The following is a 20,933-nucleotide window of genomic DNA, read 5'->3' as shown; positions in this document are numbered from 1 at the left end:
CTGTACTACATTGTGCAATGAAGATCGCAGTTGGTACAAATTAAGATGTAGATAAAACGCCTCTCGGAGATTATCTGAGCTTGTATATTCAGAAATCCATAAATGCAAAATGCCAATTTTAAACTGAAATAAAATACTTTCAAACGAAGTGCCATTTACGAACACATCTTCGACGCACTATTTAACAAATCGTCCTAACTGGGTTGCCATTCTGTCAAAGATGCTGCATGTTTTTCAGCGAGCGTTCCCCACATGTTGTCAAATGTGGAGGAGCCCAGGAGGTACACCTTGTTTTAAAAGTCTTGAAAAAAAGTATCCGCTCATTGAGTGCACACCACGCTGTTCAATAAGATACACGAGATAAAAAAAAAACTTGTCAATAGTAGGTGCGGAGGACTAGACATATCGGTTAAATCAAACCTATTATTGTTTCCCAAAGAGTTAGGAAAGATAAGCGGTCCTAGAGCGCCAGGCAGAGGGCGTGGATTCAGAGACAAGCGCTAACAGGACAGGACAGGACAGAACAGAACACCGGTGATTGGAGGCATCCCGGGTTACCTCCGTCAGGTTCATCCCGCCCTCCTCTGGGCAGTGGGCGGTATTCTCGGCACCGGAAATCTGCGCGCGGGAGGGAAGCGAGAGTCCGGGCCAGGGTTTGCAGGCAGCGCTGCTCTGTGGGGCGGGGGAGCTGGGCTCGGCCTCCAACGGGTTGAGGCAGAAAGGAGCGGCGCTAGGCTGGAGAGGTCCTGATGGTGGAGAAGCCGCCGGGCTGCGGCGCAGCCGCGGGGCCGCTCCTTTGTTGTGCCGGAGTGCGGTTGTGAACCCCTCCGAGGCCTTCGGGAGGAGCGCAGATTACACCTGCTCCGGTGGCTCCAGACCAGGCTTGAGGCACCCACAGGCCCTGCGAAGCCGGCATTCCTCATCACTTCCCCTCACCCGCTAGTCTTTGCGTCGGAGCTCCCCGCGGTCTGCTCTGCAAATCTGGTAGGAAGAATCTGTTCTTTGTGATGTTGCACGCGCCTGATTTGTGAGGGGATCCTGGGAGTAAGGGTGAGAATCTGGAGGGAGGTCTTTATAGCGCACAGAAGGAGACCTCTCTCTGGCCTCTGTTAGAAAGGGGAGAGAATAGAATGGGCACCCCCCGCTTTGAGTTTACAGAACAAGGGATTTTGGCATCACCGACATGGGGATGAATACGACCCCTCTTTTAATCGTCTCTGGCTGGAGTCCTATGTAAAGAAGTGCCTCCCAGTATGCACTGAGCTACCCAGAAGTCCTGTATCAGTTGACACCTCCCCGGGGTCACCCTCCTATCACAGGTTTTACTTGATAAATCTGAGGTTTCATTCAGTACCTAGTTTAGAACCTCGTTCAAGATGCGTTTCCACGTCTGTGGTCCTTCCTCCTTTTAGCGAATCAGCAGAGTACCGCATGTTTTAAAATTATATTCGCAGAGTCTTGTGAAGGGTCAAACGCACAGGACCACTGGAACTATGTGGCCAGGGAGGACCAAATTATGCGCCGGAGTTAATTATAATGTACGCATGAGAAAGTAAATTATGTGACGTTATGCAGCACGATTAGCGAAAGTATTACTTCGTTATGATATTTTGTAAGTAGCTTTTACACCTTATGGTCAAAGGTGTATGCATCTTATTACTACCTGTTTAAAATTCAAACACATCCGCAAGTAACAAACGTAATCTGCCCACCTTTCAGAAAGACCTTTACCTCACAACAAAATGTATTGTTGCGTGTTTAGTAACTTGATTCTTTTGAGCTAGAAACGACACTTGTTTCATTATCTAGACTATACAGCAGGTGATGGATTATGTGGCATAAAAGCAGCAAAACTATAATTATGTGGAAAATGCTGCACCCACAGAATAAGTTCCAGTGACCCTGCTGAAAGTTCATGAAAACTGTTCGTACTGATTGAAGGTGGAGAACTAGACATTGCTCAAAGGGATTGCATGGGAATAACAAGTGAAAACCACAATATGCATCGTTCACGGAGCAGTGTTGATAAAAGCTTTTCTTCATACATTATAGTAGTACATTATAGTAGGTAGCTCGCAGTGTTTACAGCGCCTAGAAACAGCATACATGCGTTATTTAGAGCAGTATTATCAAGCCTTATTTGGATGAATTTAAAAGCATAATATTGAATATAATCCAAAATCCTTAAAAGACACAAAACAATCAATCTCTCTGTAGTCACCACAATCTCACAATAGCTTTCAAAAAGCAAACATTAAAAATCACATTCATTTGACAGTAATTGTAGTAACATGAGAGCAGGTCGAACTTGTGAGAATTTCAGGGCCTTCAATGAAGGAACAAAAACAACTTTCCTGGACTCCTCATAAAACTTACAAAGCATTATCAAATGCATAGTATCTTGCGGAGACACTTGGTCGCTATCAGGATCAGGGCCCGTGCCAGTAAGACCTATTCCACAGGAGCGAAGATAGTGCCCCTCCACTCACGTAGGGTACAGTCGCCTCAAACCATCAAGGCACACTAAAGGTAGGCTAATACCCAAGGAAGTGAAGAGACCTGGATGGACCACCAAGACTCGAATAAGCAGGATATGGGGACAGGGTTAATCAGTCTTCAGATATTCCTGTAATAAAAAACACACACATACAACAGGGAGGTTACTGTGAGGCAACTTATACTGTGTTATTAATGAGCAACATAATATTTTATAGAGTAATACCATATGCTTTTCCGTACTCCACTTTCGGAGATAGTTCCAGGATAACATCAGGTCTCGAAGAGAAAACAAAAATAATGTCCTTTCCCAGGGCACAACCTGTGCAGAGAGGGCAAGAACTTGGTTGGAGGTGAATACAGTCCAAAGTAAAATGTGAACAACCTAACTATCTATGTAGTTCTTGTAAGTGAGAAATTTTACAAAATGACGAAAATGAACAGCAGCAACTCAGGAGTAGTCGTCTGCTCGACCAGCAGAAAGTACACTTCCTCGAGAGGCGGAATGGGCTACCAGCGCTCCTTGCGCTTGAACAATAAAGTTTTTGTAAAAAAAAAAATCTTTTCTACAGCAGCGCGTCCTTGCACTCGTAAGGATAACGGGGAGAGTTGTAAAGAAATGTCGCAGGGGCCGACAAGCAGCTAAATCCAAAAGGAGGTGTTGTACGCGACCTCGTACATAGGGGTAAATTGAATCGGGCTGATTGAACAAATTTCCAATAGAACGGTAAAAAAAATAATTATGGCAGGTTTCAGCGCGACCTCGCGCTCGCAGCAGCAGAGAAGAGAGGGAGCGTAATGGCAGGTTCCAGCGCGACGACGCGCTCTCATCAGCAGCAGGGAAGGGAAAGAACACAATGGCGGACCAGACACCACACCGGGAGTTAGGATGTATCTCAACCGGGATTCAACAGGAACTCGCAGGCAGAAAGAGGGTGTTCCTAACAAAAAAGCCAAGCAGCTGAAAACTGGAGCAGCCAGCTTTTATGCTGTAAATGTCACCTGACCTCAAAACAGTGCAGCATGGGAAAGCATATATTAGCCAACACTGCATTATGGGAAGGGTAGTCCTTGGGTATCAGGGTAGGACAATGTACAGGAAGCCTGGCGGTTAACAGTCGCAGCCGCAAGGACCCACTAAGCTTTGCTTATTCCATCCTTTGGGGAAAGCTGGCAGCAAATGCAATAATTTAAATCTAAATCTAGTGAACAAAATGTGCTCTGTAATATTTATTGCGATTGGTAGGTTACATTGACTGAGTCGTGTACAACAAACCATACCCCGACTGTTAAAAAAAAAAAAATGCAATTGATGCATCAATAGAAATGGAAGGGTCTAGGGTGGATCTAAGATAAAGTTCAGTCCTTCAGAGACCACTTATTTCTGGACACTCCCAGATAATATGTGACCAGGTGCCACCACCCTCTTTTGTGCAGCAGAAACATCTGTCCTCTATTTGTTGGTATATGTTTATGAAGAAAAGAAGGAATCCTTTAGCTCAGCCATTTTGAGTAGAATTGCATACGCTTAAAGGTTGCCCCTCTAAATGTTGATTCATTAAGGGTGTTGATTCTGTTACAGGTTGATTTTGAAACCTGCATCCCTGCCCTTTTCCGCCATCTTTTAAAGATTTTATCATATGGCAAGAGAGGTTTGTTTTCATTAAAGATTTTCACCCAGGTGCTAATCCTCCGTTGGGTCGGGGAATTGAAGGCCTCACTTGATATTTGCTCTAGCCAAAGTGTTTTATATATCAAACTTTTCCAGCAAGGGTTTTATTCTAATAAATGACCAATTTAATATTGTTTTAGAGTGCGAGAGCCCTATTTTGATCTCTGCCCATTGCTTTCAAGAATTACCTATAATAAAATCCCGAATTTGTACATACCTATTTTCTTCCCATTTTTTTTAAATAATACTAGTCTCTAAAAAAAATCTTTCCTCCGTTAAAAAACAAATGGGACAGCCTATTAAATCTCAGATTACTAAAAAATGCTGAAAACTGAGATTTTTGCTTCAGTACCCATTGGAAAGTCTTATATCACACTTTCTTAGGGTATACTTAGTTATTCTTGTAGGGTCAACAATATTATACTCCTTTAAGATCTTTTTCATAAAGAAATTGTCTGCCTTCTGAGGATACAAAAAGAAAAATGTAAAACTGTGATGTGCAAAAGTCTAATGGTAGTAATTCCTAATATTTGGAGGAGACAGCCCTCCCTCTGCAACAGGGTGACTTCAAATGCTAAGTGCCAGTTGCGGTATCTTATTCGACCATAAAAAAGAGGAAAACATGCTGTCTATCTCTTTAAAAAAAAAAAGCTGCTTGTAGTGCACATGGAGCGGCGCTAAAAAGAAAATTAAATAGTGGGAGGATAGACATACAAATTAGTGCCACACAACCTAATAATAAGTGGGAGCTGAATCCATCGTGCCAGGAGGCGTTTCACTTTTTTCAGCAACGGCGTATAGTTTAAATTAAATAGATCTTCTACTTTCTCCATCACAAAGATCTCTAAGTATCTCTTTGGGCGAGTGTTGTATATCAGCCTGAATTCTGGCAATACAAAATCTATCAAACAGTTGCCCAATAGGATCTCTGTTTTGAACTTGTTTATTTTATAAACACCTATTGCTTGGAAATCTGAGAACATTCTCATGATTTCCTCCTTGATGTCTATTTTTGAGTTTTTAAAAAAAAAAGGACAATGTCGTCAGCATAGAGTTTGATATTTGTCATCCATTGGACAGGGACCGTGTATGCCTTTTTCTGTCTAATTGCTCTTGTTAGTGGCTCTATAAATAACGCAAATAAAATCAGAGAAAGAAGACACCCTTGTCTAGTGCCTCTGTTTATTTAACATGTGCCTATATTTACAGAATTGATTCAAATTTGCGCCTCTGAATTTGTGTAGAGTTGTCTTATTAGATGTATAAACTCCTCTGGGAAGCCAAATTTTCCCATAATTAAAAACAGACAATCCCATGAGACTAGGTCAAATGCTTTTTCAGCGTCTTAAAACCAGACCTGGGCCTCAGTCTTATTTACGGTAAAAAAAATCTAGTGCTTCTGAAACGAAATTTGTATTGGTATGAAGCTGTCTTCCCGCTACAAAGCCACATTGATCCATCCCGATATGTGAACCTACCATTCTGTTTAGACCCTCGTTGGGATCGTGGAACTACCCTTTTGGCTTCCTGTCGGATTTCTGTGTGCTGTTGTTGAGGACCCGTCCAGCGCCTCGCCGGACCCGCTTCGCGGGTCCCGCAGCGCTAGAGGATAGCGGACTGCTGATTGCTTGGAACATTAACCAGGGGAGTGTGGGGCAGGCAAGTGTGTCGGCGGGGCTGCGAGTAAAGAGGCAGGGACTCCAGTGTCCAGGAGTCCCTGCGCGCCCAATCTGCAACACCTGGGCTGCTCTCCCCGCTGGCCACGCCCCCGCTCAACAACCTATGAGCACGTTGTTTCTGACATAAAAGGTGACCAGTGATTCCGCTTCACGGGAGCGCGCCGGGAGAAGCCCGGGACAAGGGCGGGACCGTCTGTGGCCGTCAGGGGCCGAAAGAGGCTGAGCTGGGCCCACTCTCTTCCATCTGAATCTTCTTGACTCCGGCTGAACCAAGGAATAGATAACGGACATGCCCTCACCGGCACCATGTGAAACCCCATCAAGGGCGGGGGGAAGCAACACAGGGACTCTGGACAATTATTTCAAATCCGCCAAAGGAGATGGGGGAAAAGAAAGCTCCTTAGAGAGGCGCAGGGCAGAGCGCCGTCGCTCAATTGAAACTATGAAAAGCAGACCCCTTAGTGAGATAATCCCCTATCCCATTTCCCAAGAGGAAGGCACCCCCACTGTTAGCCAAAATCAACCAACCCAAGAGGACTTTCCCCTATTATTACGGGAAACCCTTACTACCCCTGGTACACTGTCCGAAAAGAACATAGAGATCATCCCATCCTTAACACCCACCAATATGGCAGTTGACTTAGTCACCCAAACCCCCCCGCCAAACAAAAGCAAGAAAAGCAAGCCAAAGCAAAGTGTTGTGGTGGATCTGCATGGGCCCCCACCCAGCAAACGCAGAAGGAAGACAAGGGGGGGGCAGGGGAAAACCAAAATATCCCACCTAGATTTCGGGAAAAAACATAAAACCGTACTCCCCCCTGTTAGGGATAGGGATAATGTGCACACCGCCACCTCTCCTAAGGATCCAAGTGCTATCACTGCTATTACCAACAGTGACCCAGTGGTTAATCCGTCCAATATAGCCCCCCCTCTCACATCTCTAGGGAGTATAGAATTCTTACTTCGCTCACTCTTGCAGCCCATCAGTGAAAGCATGAAAAAAGTCCAGATTAGGCTTACCATTCTAGAGGCAACTCTTACTACCTTGAACACCTTAGTTAGTAAACAATCTAAAAATATGGGGCCCAACCCTCCCACAGCTACCTTGCCTAACAAACATAACCCCCCCAACATAGGTGTCTCACAGGGTGTCAACAAAGGACCCTCCCAGGGCGCCCCCACTGTCCTTCCTTTGCAGCCACTTATGGCTATTTCAGTTCCGGCCCCACGAAACACTCAAATTAATATGCCCCCACAGTTAATAGACCCTGTCCCCCACAGTCTACAGACAGGGATCAACTCTGGGCTCCCCCAAGCTGTTAGTACTTCCTCTCCGACCCGGCCGTCTCAAAGACCACGGAGACCAGATCTGCCCCCAGAAGCCAACAGGTTAATGGTGGTTTTAGCGGGTGCCCCCCCTCTACAAAGAGGAGAAAACGAAGATTTCCAATCCCTGAAGAAGGTCAATAAATGGCTGAATTGGAATCGACCCCTACCACCACAATTTAATAATGAGATCATTATGGTCAGAAGGGTGCCTTGGCTGGGGAAGACGAGGAAAACAATAATAGGGGACTGTATAATGGTAACTTTCAAGGACCCGGGTACTGTTTTACATATTTGTGCAGGGGTGAACCGATCATTGGATTCCACCATACAGACCCTGCCAGTCTCCTTTTTCTTTCCACCTATCCGCATGCATTATAACCAGCCGCATGGAGATTGGACAAGGGTGGAACGGAGACACACACGCAAAGAATATGTCCAAAGCCCAAATTTCCAGCTACCTGATACACCCTATTTTCATTACAACCGCTTTAACTGCTTGAACGGTCTAGACGGGGTTGACTGACTGCCCACCAACAACCCTGTGACCCTTGACAATGGCTCCTGCAGCCCCCCTGAGCCACCTGGCCTCATTGTTGGCAATGTTCCTGATGCACCGACTGGTTCAACATTTGAAACCGTCTCCGCCCACTCCTCTGGCACAGCAATCGACACCTCTGAATACTTGAGACTAATCTGGTGGAATGTTGCCGGACTAGCTAATAAACTGGCCGATCAAGACTGGGAAAACTACATCGAGACTGGAGACGTTTGCATGTTTCAGGAAACCTGGGCAAGAGAAGACTATGGGCACCAAGGTTAACAGTCATTCTTTATCCCAGCCAGGTGGGAGGGAAAAGGTCGCCCATCAGGGGGGCTCACCACCTGGGTTGCATCTCACCTAGGCTGCGAGGCAACACGGTTACCGGCCACTTCTGATGACATCCTTGTGGTTTTACTATCCTGGCAAAACCAAGCAAAACTTGTCTTAATCAACATCTATTCCAGGCCAGTTGGAATTGCCAAGGAATCACCTACCATAGATGAACTCACAAACTATCTATCTGAACTACCAAGTGACTTACCCTATGTGGTGGGAGGGGATTTAAATTCCCACTTTGAGCCACTGCCAGGTCTTTTAGAGGGGTTCCCAATGGAGGAAGAGGTTAGATGGTCAGTGCCCCCGGCAAAAGCTCCCCCCCCCCCCCGAAGGCATGGACTCCCCTTGCATTACAGATCACAGCCCTTACCCTAAAGTTTGGAATTAGAGCCTGTAATGGGCGAATGAGATCTGACATACCCAGCAGAACCACCTATAATAGAGTGGGAAGAGAGTCTCGCTTGGATTATGTCTTGGTCCAAATAGTGAATTGGCCAACTATCCGGGACTTTAGGGTAATGGAAAGGTTAGATAGTGACCATAATGCACTTGAGCTTGATCTCACCCACCCTGGCCTTCAGACTCCTACAATGTCTCCGGAGGGGAGCAAACCTGAACTCCCCCTGGAAAACAACACGAGAAGAATCAGGTGGGAACACCTGGTCACAAGTAAGGAGAAACTTCCGAGGCTTTATGACGGGATAATCCCCATCTTGGAAACTGTGGGAGATTTAGATACGGGGGTGGACAATAAAGACTCTCAGGCCAAATTATATCAGGCACATGAGGACCTCATAAAGGCTGTGGCCCCTAACCTCTTTAGTAACACACGGAATTCAAGTAGGGGGCGGCCATGCAAATCCTCATGGTACAATACAGCCTGCAGAAGGGCAAAAGGGGAACTCCTTATATCTATCAAGGAGGGTCTAGGGGGGGATAAGCTAAGAGAAAGTAGACGGGCCTATAAAAAACTCGTTGCCCACGCTAAAGCTGAATGGGAGGAAAAACAATGGGAAGAGCTTACTAAGCCCCTAGCGATAAAAGACCATCGATTGTTTTGGAGGATAGTGAGTGGGGGGTCGGAAAATCTCCATTCGGCAATCGAGCCAAACATCGTCCAGGGGTGTGGCAGGCACATTTTCAGTCTCTTTACAGCTCTGAGCCGGGAGAATCTATCACTGAGACTGGGGTCGGTTGGCCAGTCTATGAGGGGGATCCAATAACTCTGGGCGAGGTCACTGCTGCAATAGCAGGACTCACCTCGGGAAAGGCGCCAGGATTGGATGGCCTACCCGGGGACCTGTTCAAACAGGAGCCCATTGTTTGGGCCCCCTATCTTGCCGCTCTGTTCAACGGAGTTCTCAGCAGCATGGAAATCCCTAGTACTTGGCTGGGGGCGGAGGTGGTGCCCATATTCAAAAAGGGCTCACCTCTCATCCCAGCCAACTACAGAACCATCAGTTTAATTGATGTGGCACAGAAACTGTTTGGCAGGGTACTGTTGAACCGGCTCCAGGACTGGGCAGAAGAGGTGGGTGTCCTTAGCCCCTACCAGGCGGGATTTAGAAAGGGAGTTTCTACAGTGGACCAGGTTTTTCGATTGAACATCATCTATTGGAGGGCAGCAATATTCGAAGGCGGCAGTCTTTACACAATTTTTGTGGATCTACGGGCCGCCTTCGACCTGGTGCCCAGAGGGAAACTCTGGAGCGTTCTGGCAGAGATGGGCGTCCCCCCGGACATCCTGTTAATCTTACAGAGATTACACCATAACAACTATGCTCGAGTGAGGTGCGGGAGGTCCGGGGTACTCACGCATAGATTCCCCGTTGATCGAGGGGTAAGACAGGGTTGTGTGCTGGCACCAACCCTGTTTTGCCTCTTCGTCAACGGGGTAATCGCCCACCTAAACGCCATCGACTACACCGACGCCCCCAAGCTGAACGGCAGCAGGGTGCCTGCAATTATGTTTGCAGATGACACCCTGCTGTTGTCTAAAACCCCAATGGGGATACAGAGGATCCTCGATTCATTTGTGGCCTTCTGCACTGACAGGGGGTTAGAAATCAATGCGGATAAAACTAAATTTATGGTTTTGAACCCAAGCCAAAAATTGCGTCCGAACCCGCTATTGGGAGGCGCACGGCTCGAGAGAGTTTCCACCTTTGAATACCTCGGTGTGACTCTCAATGAAACTATGTCTTGAGGATCACACCAGAGCAGGGCGAACCTTAAATTGGTACAAACTACAGTGGGCATCGCTCGGATGATGAATGGCTCCTCATACCGTCCGCTGGGGTCGCTTATCCAGATCTACAAGGTGCAGGCCAGGGGCGCAACTATGTATGGGGCGGAACATACATCCTGTCGTAGTCTGTCCTCAACGGAGAATAATTTCATCAGACAGATAGTCGCACTTCCGTCCAGCACCCAGCTCCTCCCCCTGAGGTTGGATCTGGGTCTGCGACCAATAGCCGACGAACTAGGCTTGAGACCCATAGCTTTCTGGCGAAGGCTGTGGAGTAGCGATGATCTTTCCGCCTATAGGGCGGAACTGATGGAGCTATTTACCCACCCGAAAGCGCTTCGGATCCCCTGGATAAAATACATCCAAAATACCTGTATGACAATGGGGTTCTCTGACCTATGGACAGATCCTGCTAATGCCGCACCAAACATTTCTAAGAGATCCCTGGCTAATGCATATCACAAACAAAAATTAGCTAGGGCCCTAGATAGCCAGGGTGAAGGGTCACTATCCTCTGTATTCGCGCAAAGTAAGGACTTGTACAGGTTTGAGGGGGTTTTAGATGCCATCTCCCCTGTGCTGACCAGGAAGCTGTTTCTCCAATGGAGATATGGCACACTGCCCCTTCGATCTTTTACCAGTTCCTGGTCATCACCCCCCACCACTAAGCAGTGTCCGGCCTGTGATGCCGCGGAGGAAACTGATTTACACGTGGTCCTCTTTTGCCCAGTTTACAAGGTTGCGAGGAAATATTGCTCCTTCCACTGATTAGAAACTTGGGTTGCAGGGAGTATGCCCCAATGTATAGAATTAAAAAAACTGATGTTAGAGGCCCAACTGTGTTTGCACTATCAAAATTTCTTACTAATGTCTGGCACACTCGCACCCGTATTTTGAAGATGTAGGCTCCCTCTTAATTTTAAGACTCACAGTTCTTAAGGCATTTTAGCAATATGTAATCCCAAGGTTTTATTCTGTTTAAGTGTGTATTGATTGATTATACATGTTGATTTTACTGTGATTGTATATGTTTTACTGTTTATCTTTTATGGCCAATGGCCGAAATAAAGATTGGAATAATTTAATTTTAGTCTATTAGTAAGGCGTTTTGTAAAAATGTTGTAGTCCACATGTAGAAGGCTTATTGGCCTGTAGGAGTTCACGTTCTCACTGTCTTTATCCTTCTTTAAAATGCTGACCACTACTGCTGTGCAAAAAGATAATGGAGGGTCACCCCCTTGTAGTAGATGGTCTGCAAGATTTAAAAATTCAATATTGAGAGTTGAGGAGAATCTCTTAAAAAAATTCTGCAGGAAAGCCATCTTCCCTCGCAGCTTTACAGTTGGACAAAGAGCTTATGACTAAGTCAAATTCTGCCTTTGTAAAATCTGCTATCAATTCCTCTAGAAAGTTCCTATTTTAAAATGGGAATTTGTAAATTGTGCAAAAAACGCGAATGGATTCCAAGGGTGTATAGTAGTCTGATAAATTCCCTTATAGTGCTTAAGGAAGACCTCTCTTATATCCAACGGTCTAATTGAACGTGTTTTAGTAGATTAATTCCAGATACTTTCAATCCTGTTTCTCTTTTGCCTGCCGGGCTAAAAGTTTCCCTGTGTATTCACTATCTCCATAGACTGTCTAAAGGTAAGTTCTGCTTGCTATATAGTCTAGGCCATAGTACAATTCTTTCATTTGTGTTTTAGCTTCTACCAGTTCCTGTTTGCTTTTCGGATCCCTGTTTCTGATGTATTCCTGATTCGCGTGAGCAAGTCTTGTTTCAATCTTTAACATTTCCCTTTTTTTTTATCCCTTTGTTGCGGGATCTCCTGTGAGGTAATTATTCCTTTTAGTGTGGCCTTAAATGCATCCCAGATTATATTGATTGCGGCGGAATCTTTGTTTCGGTAAAAGAAGGCACTAATCTCATTATCTATATCTGTGCACCACAGATCATTTGCTAAATTAAATTTATTAAAATGCCATCTTGTTGATGCACTTTCATCCGTACTCTCTACAAGGACTTCAGTTTTTCCGTTTTGATTAAGGTATGATTTGAAAAGGCATGTAAAATATACTCATATTTACTAACTACAAGATTGTGAGGTCAGAAAAAAATCTATTCTCAATGCTGAATCATATTTTGCTGAGTAACACGAATGCCCACGTTTAGCTGGGATATTAAGGCGCCAATTGTCAACGATATCTAGATCGAGTTTGCAACTAGATAGGGCAATAGAGACTTGGGTTTTTTTGTTTTGTTTCCGGTCTGTTTTTGTTGAGTTAACTGAGGGATCCTGTAAAAAAATTAAAATCACCTCCCATATGATCTGACCAGGAATACCCGATAGAGCTAGTTTTAATTGTAAAATAGGTAGCGAGTCATCTAGCACTGGTGCATAAATTGTGGCCAATATAAGATCTAACTGATTTAGATTTCCATGAACAAACGTCCATCTTCCACCTGAATCTGAGTGTATAGTATTAACATGAAATTGGACATGCTTACCTAAACACAATTCCCACTACTCTCTGCGCAATCCCTGAAACAGATGAACAATGGAAGCCCGCCCAGTTCTTTAGAATTTTGCTAGCGTCTGATAAATGTTGGAAATACTTCTCTTGAAAAAAGATAAAATCGGAATAATACCCTCTGAGCCAAATCTCTACAGCATATTGAACATACCACCCCAACCCTAGCTCTGACCCTATTAGAGATTTAGCATAGAATACATAAAGATACTTCCTGTAAAATATCTTCCTGTAAGTTTTTAAACGAAGGTGCGAGTTGTGCAGATTGCGCATTGAGCAGCAGTTCTAGATAGCAGCTGAGACATAACAGTACAATAGCATAGGTGTATAAGATACATTCTATAAAGAACATTTATCTGGCAACAGAACATTCTAAAGAACCACTTCCAAGAATTTGTCTTTTGAGCAGCAGATCATAATAGTGCAAGGAAGTGTGTATGTATGTATACATATATATGTATATGTATGTGTGTGTGTGTGTGTGTGTGTGTGTGTATGTGTGTGTATATATATATATATATATATATATATATATATATAATTACTTAAAGAAAACAAAGTGCCCAGTGTTCATTCTCCACCTAAAGTGCATAATGTGATTCAGTGAAATTCACCCGTATATTGACAATATCTCTGCCAAGTCTACTTAAATTCTGAAAAATATGAAACTTCGCCTAAGCACTCTTTTTTCTGAATGCTTCTCCCTCACATCCACCCCTCCCAAAGGAAGAAAACCTCAGCTTTCCCACTGTTTTCTCCTCCTCCCTCTTTTCGCTGCATGCCATCTTGTTGCATCCTTTTGCGTCTCCTGATTCACCTGATACCCGCCCTAAAGTGCCCTCATCTAAGAGATCTCATATCACATCCTATTCTGATCCAAAGCTTATTTATGACTACAGTGTCCCTTTCTCTTACGCAGCACATAGATTTTCCAAAAAGGTCTGGGCCTCTGATGTGTCCGTGAAGATAAAAAATGTTCCTTTAGCCAGGACTTTGTTTAGATTGTTGAACAATTGATGCGTGTGCTCCTTTAGCCTTAAAGGAGTCAATCATTTTAATAAAATCCTTTCGTCTATGTGCTGAGGCTGCGGACAGGTCAGAAAAATTTCTAACGTTTTGGATCTCAAGGGTTGAGAATGATCTCTTGGCTATTGCTGTATTTAAGATTTTTTCCTTAATTCTGTAGTCTGAGAAGTTCATTAAAATCGTACGTGGATATTTGGCATTCAGATTCTTCTTTGCAGGAACTCTATGTGCTCTGCTGACTGTAAGATCTCCTTGTAGCTCTGGTATTACCTTTCTTAAAAGCGACTCATACCACTTTACCATATCTGTATTTTCCATGCTTTCCGGAATGCCGACCAAACTCAGATTAGATCGTCTTCTATATACACATGGAGATCTTTTTGCTTAGCTGCGATAGTGTCTTTTAGGTCTGAGACGTGGTTCTCAACTTATATAATCCTTTTCAAGACATTAAATACGTTTTCCTCAAGCTTAGACGGTCTCTCGTGCAACTGTAAGATTTCGACTGCTTGGGAAGCTTTAAAGTCTCTTAATTCTTGTAAGATGATTGTAAGCATGTTTTTATCAAAGAATTTCCTTTAGGTTCCTCGCCTGCAATTGGTAAGAATAAATCTGATTCGGAAAAAGACTCAGACACTGGTGCTTCTGTCCTGGATTGAATATCGCTTATTGCCCCTTGGGTCGATTGTGAAAATGTTTGATCTTCTTCTTGAATAGAAGGGGGCTTAGTAAAGGTAGTTTCCAGAGAGACCGACTCAGGTTGCGAATCCGAATAAGGCTGTAGATGGGTTACCTGAACAAGCAGAGCAGGCTGGAGTGGATGGTCATTGTAGTGTCTGCTGGTCTGGGTGGTCTAATTGAGAATCGAGTCTTGGGCTTTCAGGGCTGGAGTGTAGCGTGTTTTTTTTACTTGCTCTGTGCGGATAGATGCTTACTAAAGAGAGGATATTGCTTGGGTCTGGGCAGGTTATCACTCCCCTATTAGCTCCATCACCTACTCCGCAGTCTCCACCTCTAGCTAGAGCATTTAGGGCACTTAGGACTGCTGAGTGTTCAAATGGATTTTTATTCTAATCTGAGGGTTCGTTAACAGTATTCTGCTCAGACTGTTTATCTTTCAGCCAGAGCCTTTGCCTTTAGCTCCATTCTGCTGAGCATTTCTTTGCCCCCTCCGCGTTCCTCTGGGGGTAGGTGAAGGAGTTTGCGCTGTTGGCCCTGACAACTCTAGGCTTTCTTTTCCCCATACTTGCTTTGTTCTGTTTACCTTGCATTTCCACGTCTTTTCCTTTTCCTATTTTCCTTACTTCCTCCCTTCTTTCTTCACAGGAGTTTGCTGCTGATGCTACTGATGTTAACACCAGCTTCCCCAGAGGGAACTGAGGGACCAAGTAGAACAGACCGGTCGAGAAAATAGCGTTACTCAAGAGGCAGCAAGCGTTAAAAAAAGGAACGCAATATATCCGGACTATATCCTATAGTGCACAGGGTAAGGGTAAATATGATTTTAAAAAAACAGGGTTGGAAGATTTTTCACTGCCTCGTTTCTTTTGCTCCGCTCCACTCTTTACCTTGTCACCGCCTGTTCTGCTCCCCCGCCCCTACCACTTTCAAATGATGCTGTAAGTGGTATACTCACTGATCCAAAAAACTCAGACTACACTTCTAAAAAGCCAAGAACGTACAAAAATGAAGACAGTGTGTGCGGAAATAAAGACTGTGCACAGCAGGCTTTCCTTAAAGCTGCACGAAGGAAGGGCAAGCAATGAGTAGTGGAGCAGTAGTGCAGTCTTTCCTTCTTTTATTTTACAATGCAGGAGGTTGGGAGCAGTATATATATATATATGTGTGTGTGTGTGTGTGTGTGTGTGTGTGTGTGTGTAACGCGTCTGAGCAGAAGTTGATATGAAATAAAACCCTTGAACTAAGATACACGGAGTCAGCGCCTTCTTGGATGGTGAAGTTTGGTGTGGTATTAATATATATATATATATATATATATATATATATGTGTGTGTGTGTGTATATATGTGTGTGTGTGTGTATGTGTATGTGTATATATATATATGTATATGTATATGTATATGTGTATATATATATATATATATATATATATATATATATATATATATATATATATTTACCACTTGGCTCCCTTCCTCTTCCGTTAGGCGCTGCTTTTACTTTGGCCGCGTTACTCCTGCGGTTGAGCCCAACCGCTGACAATTTCAACAGGTTTCCCCAGTCCTGGGGAGATATGGAGTCGCAAAAAATGGAATCATTCGCTTGTTATGGTGGAAGTGTTATATTTATTCCATCAATCCAGGGGGAATCAAAAACAACCAACGCGTTTCGACAGCGTCTGCTGTCTTGATCACGGTCAGTTTGTGCTCAGTGCTCACAGATTTTTAAAGGAAAAGACCAAACAATAATGGTTACACCCATGTGGGTGTGTTCATGACGTTTTTCAAATCACATGGTATATTTTACAAGTAGTTGGAATTCTGGGAGTTGTAGTTTCACATATAGTTAAACAAAGAAACGCTTTTTAAACAAATTAGTTTGCATTCAGAAAACTGTACAGTAAAAACCATTTGTAAGGTGATAAGAATTGTCTCAAATTATTGTCCGTTTCCTAAACCAAGAAATACTGCCCTCCAGTGGGCGAAACAACAACAAATAATGCCCTCCAGTGGCCAATTTCGAACTTGTTTGTGGCTAGGTTGGGAACAGTGTTCATGTGAGCATGTCAAAAGGTGATAAAGGTGAGGGGAGTGAAAACTTAACGGGAAAAATGTTGTATTTTAAAATTGGATTATGGCAAGCAGGATGATATAAGGAAGTCAGTTTTTATGTCAAAGTCATAGATGGTTCTTAGAGATGTATGTACAATTCTTCAGATTGGTTTAACCCAAACGGAGTCATAGTTCTGAAACTTAAGATGTGTTTTGACTCTTTGCGTCGGAGAAGTTTTTCATTGTGACCACCCCTTGCTGAAAGGCTCATTGTCTCAATACCCCAGAAACGTAATTGTTTCCAGTCCCCGTTGTGTTTCGATTCCATGTGCTTAGCAACTGCATTGCTCCTGTCCTTATGTACCGTTGCTCTTACATGTTCCAGAATGCGCTTTTTCAGCTCACAGATGGTACTGCCAATGTACTTCAGCTTACATGGGCATTCAATCATGTATATAGTATATTTACTATTGCATGTTATGCATTCCTTGATTTGCCAGATCTTATTATTCGGCATGAGTATTTCCGTTGTAGGCTTGGCAATTTCACAGATTTTGCAGTTGTAGCACTTTATGAAGCCTTTTGTTTGTAACCATTGTTTCTTTTTTGTAGATTTTTGAAAATGACTGTGGACTAGTTGGTCCTGGAGGTTTCTCGCCCTTCTATATGTTATTAAGGGGTGGTTGCCCATTTTTTTGCCTATAATTGGGTCTAATTGTAAGATCTTCCAGTTTCTTTTCAGGATTTGGTTTATTTGTTTGGTTTCTTTGCTGTAGTTCAGAATTAACCTGATTGGTTCATCCGCTGTCGGAGGTGAAATTTCCTTTGGTTTTAGGCAATCTGTTCTGGTCGTTTGATTTGCCCTAACTAACTAAACTAAACTAAAAGTCCTGTTAATCACGTGTGCAGATCCTAATTTCATTATTTCGATGCATTGTTACCTAAGAAATGTTGTTTTTTCATTCATGAAGTTTACAACTTGACTAAGTTTTACTGGTTACTTCAGTCCAATATAGGTAGAAAACCTATACATGTCAAATCAAATATCTTTATTTAGATATAACACAGATATCTTTAAAAGAAGAATACAAAGTCACATTGTGTACCAAATGTTAAAATAAGAACGGAAAAGCAATCCGTTATTGACAATCTTAATAAAAATAGAGATCATCTTGAGCCTCCTTGTTCCGTAACATTTTAAAATAAAATATAAAAACACAAATATGTAATGAACCAAAGGGAGGGTAGGTTAACACATAATATACAAAACTCTTCACCCCTTTTATGTTACTCTCACAGTCAGTGGTATCATACATATAAAAATAACCCAATATTCTTAGGGGTACTACTCATGCTCTTTTTATTTTGTCCTCCTTAGAAGTTGGGGTATATTATAAGGTGTATTAAATGGTTAAAAATGATAAGGGGGAAGCTTTATGGGACCTCTTTTGCTTAAAATTACGGTATGCTTGCTGAATGAAATTTGCTAGTCTTATATTGAAGACTGTATTTTCAGGGTTCAAAGCCACAATAATGGCTTGCCTAAAAACCTATACATGTATTGTAGAACACAGATGAAAACAATAACACCAAGGCAGCTATTCAGTATGTGTTTTAAAGACTCAATTTCTGGGGAGCACAAGTGTCGGACCTAGTTGTGGCTCATTTTCCAGTGCCATGTGTAATCCTACATATCACTTGGCAAAATTAAAACTTTGAGTATGATCTGCTTGTAAATGGTTGAATGGCAGGAATTACATCTAAATGGGAAGATAATGAGCAGTGACAATCGACTAATGTAGGTCTTACCTTTTTTTAGTGTTTCAAGTTTATACTTAAAATTGGAATATTTTAGAAAATACTTGTTTCTGTTAGTATTTGTTTGCGATTAGTATGTTTAAAAGGCTTTTGAATAAACCGAGAGAAATACAAATAAGTACTTTGCTTTTTATCCGATTTATTGTAACCCCGAATTGATCAAGAAATGGCAGAACAATGTATCATGAAAAGAGCATTTGCCTCAAAAACCTTTAAACAGTGGAGAGCTTTTACGAAATATGGGGATGCCCACACAAGTTTCACAAGATATGGGGTGGGTGGTTGAGATACTGTGACACACCTCTTTTGCAGGGGGCTGTGAATCCTTTGACGTAAGTGTACTGCAGTGCGATGTTTGTGAACATTGCTGTACCCTTTATTGTGATTTTCCTCGGAGTGAAAATGTCATGTAGTTGCCTTCTGTGATTGTATAGGTGTGAACGTGGGCTTCATTCCTGGCTTATTAGTTACTATTAGGTGCATGTTTGGCACCTCCAAGAAATGTTTTCTGCATTGTCTGTGACATGCCATCATTCTGTAAAACCAAATAAAGATGCCCCCCCCCCCCCCTAAAAGAAAAAAAGTGGTGAGCTTGAACCGCTGTCCCCGCGGGCATTGATTGCTAAAGCTTGGTAAGCAGTTGCAATACATTACTACTTGAATTGAGACGTCTTTGAGTTTTGGGTTCCAATTCTACTTGAGATTAAATGTAACCACCTAGTTATTATATAGTCACCAGATCTAATCAAGATCTATTGGCTGCCAAAATGAAGTCTGTTTTTAACTCAAAAATAGTTTTGCTTCATTCTATTCATAAGCAATTTTATAAATGTTGTTGTAATCAGTTAGGTTAGTGGTCTTTGCAGGCCAATAGGTATCTGATACACAAGGATCAGGCCGTTTGCATATGCCAGAATGGGAATATGATCATATTCCCAAACAGTGAAGCAAGCAGTTTAACTTGACTAGATGACCAGCTAAATTGCCACACATATCAAACCTGGAGGGGCAAAATCCACCCCTACTTCAGCCAGTTAGTACTGATTCTCTGAGTTGATGTTGCCTCTGTTTTTCTAAACTTGAAACAATGAGTTTGTATGGTTACCTATAATTCGACCATGGGAGTATCTATGCCCATTTTTTTCCTTCAAGTTTTCCCCAAAGCAATGATCTATCCTGTAGAAAGCCGTAGTGTAGTAGGTGAAACAGTGCAACTTCCTTTTGTTGGACTAGGCAGATAAAGCAGGCCGAAACCTCATTGAAACATTATCATTGGTTGAAGGTCTCCCATGGAAGCCAGTCTGTACTACTGAAATTAATCCAATTTGTGTTAATCCAATATTTTCGATCTAAGAAAAGGGCCTATGGAAACAATATACTTTCAGCACTGTGAAGGGCAATTATTCTGTAGTTACCAGGTAAGGATCTAGTACCCTTCTTATGATATGCATCATTAGACTGCCTTTAAAAGAAGGGATAATCAAAGTTTTGGACGCCAGATTAAATGATGTCAAACATTAGTGTGCCAATAAAGTGGGGTTACATTTCAACAGTGCAGTGGGGATCCCGTGAGTGCCAGGTTACCTAACCTATTTTGTCTAGGTTATTGAATTCTCTATAAACTCTTAAGTCCACTAGTGCTCTAGGCCATGAAAGAGGTGGCTTCTTTCTGACACCCCACCTCTCTCAGTACTGTATTCTGTAGTGATGTGGGATTTCCAGCCTTGCATGGTGATGCTGCAGTTAAGCTCCCTTCCTATATGGCCAGTTCCTGTGCTAGCTACAGTACTTCTTTTTAGTTTACCATATAATGGACCAAAGTTGTCCATGGTAAGATATTTATGTACGTGCAACTGTGGCTTGATAACACCTTACTTCTCTGATTGTCTGCTTTTTAACTGTTGCACCAGCGAACTTTTAACCTGTCTTTATTCTGTGACCAAGGAAATGTTTTTTCCTCTTGTAGTCATTCATCCTTAAACTCCAGAATGCCTCTCTAGTTAGTGGATTTGACAAACAAACTAGAGCAGAGAGGCACATACATATCTTCCCGATCGTTTCCTGTAGATCTCTGGGACCATCATCCAAGCCTTCAAACCGATGGTAGAGCTCAGAAATGTTGCCCCATTTAGTAACCTTTATTTTTGAAATAGAGAAGTGCGTTAAAGTACTATTTAATCACAAAAAATCATTTCAAACTGAGCATTCGGTAAATAGTTCAAGTCAGGTCCCCAAAGTGAAAAATGTTCGAGAATGTTATTGGTCTTTTTGTGAGCTATGTGCTTTGGAGGAAAAGAATTGCCATTTATTTATCTGCCATTTGGTTGTCTAAATTACTTGGTAACCAAAATCTGTTGGAGTTTCTGATGCCTTTATTTCCCATTTGGAGAGCAAAGAGTCAACTAAGTGACCTTTTTGAAAAGCATGAATCAATTGAAAATTCAAAAAATAAATTTTCATTCAAGACCCCAGCTGTGACGAGAGGTGTATCTTTGGTACCTTTTGAGTAACTGATTGACAAATC

General features: G+C 42.8%; 1 protein-coding gene across 5 annotated transcripts in view; it reads left to right on the top strand.

The window, feature by feature from the left end:
• Positions 1-627: 627 nt before the first annotated feature.
• MSANTD3 (Myb/SANT DNA binding domain containing 3) overlaps positions 628-20,933 on the top strand; it is a 310,518-nt gene continuing 290,212 nt past the window's right edge. For 3 of the 5 annotated variants that reach the window (XM_086965339.1, XM_086965336.1, XM_086965334.1), the window contains exon 1: positions 712-984. The gene's annotated coding sequence lies outside the window, so the exon portion shown is untranslated. Of the gene's footprint in view, positions 985-20,933 lie in introns of all 5 variants that reach the window. The other 2 variants (XM_086965335.1, XM_086965337.1) reach the window with 2 other exon arrangements.

The sequence above is a fragment of the Lissotriton vulgaris genome, chromosome 4_1, assembly GCF_964263255.1.
Source record: "Lissotriton vulgaris chromosome 4_1, aLisVul1.2, whole genome shotgun sequence".
Taxonomy (NCBI): Eukaryota; Metazoa; Chordata; class Amphibia; order Caudata; family Salamandridae; genus Lissotriton; species Lissotriton vulgaris.
The sequence above is the reverse complement of the archived record's forward strand: the minus strand, read 5'-3'. Positions and strand labels throughout refer to the sequence as shown.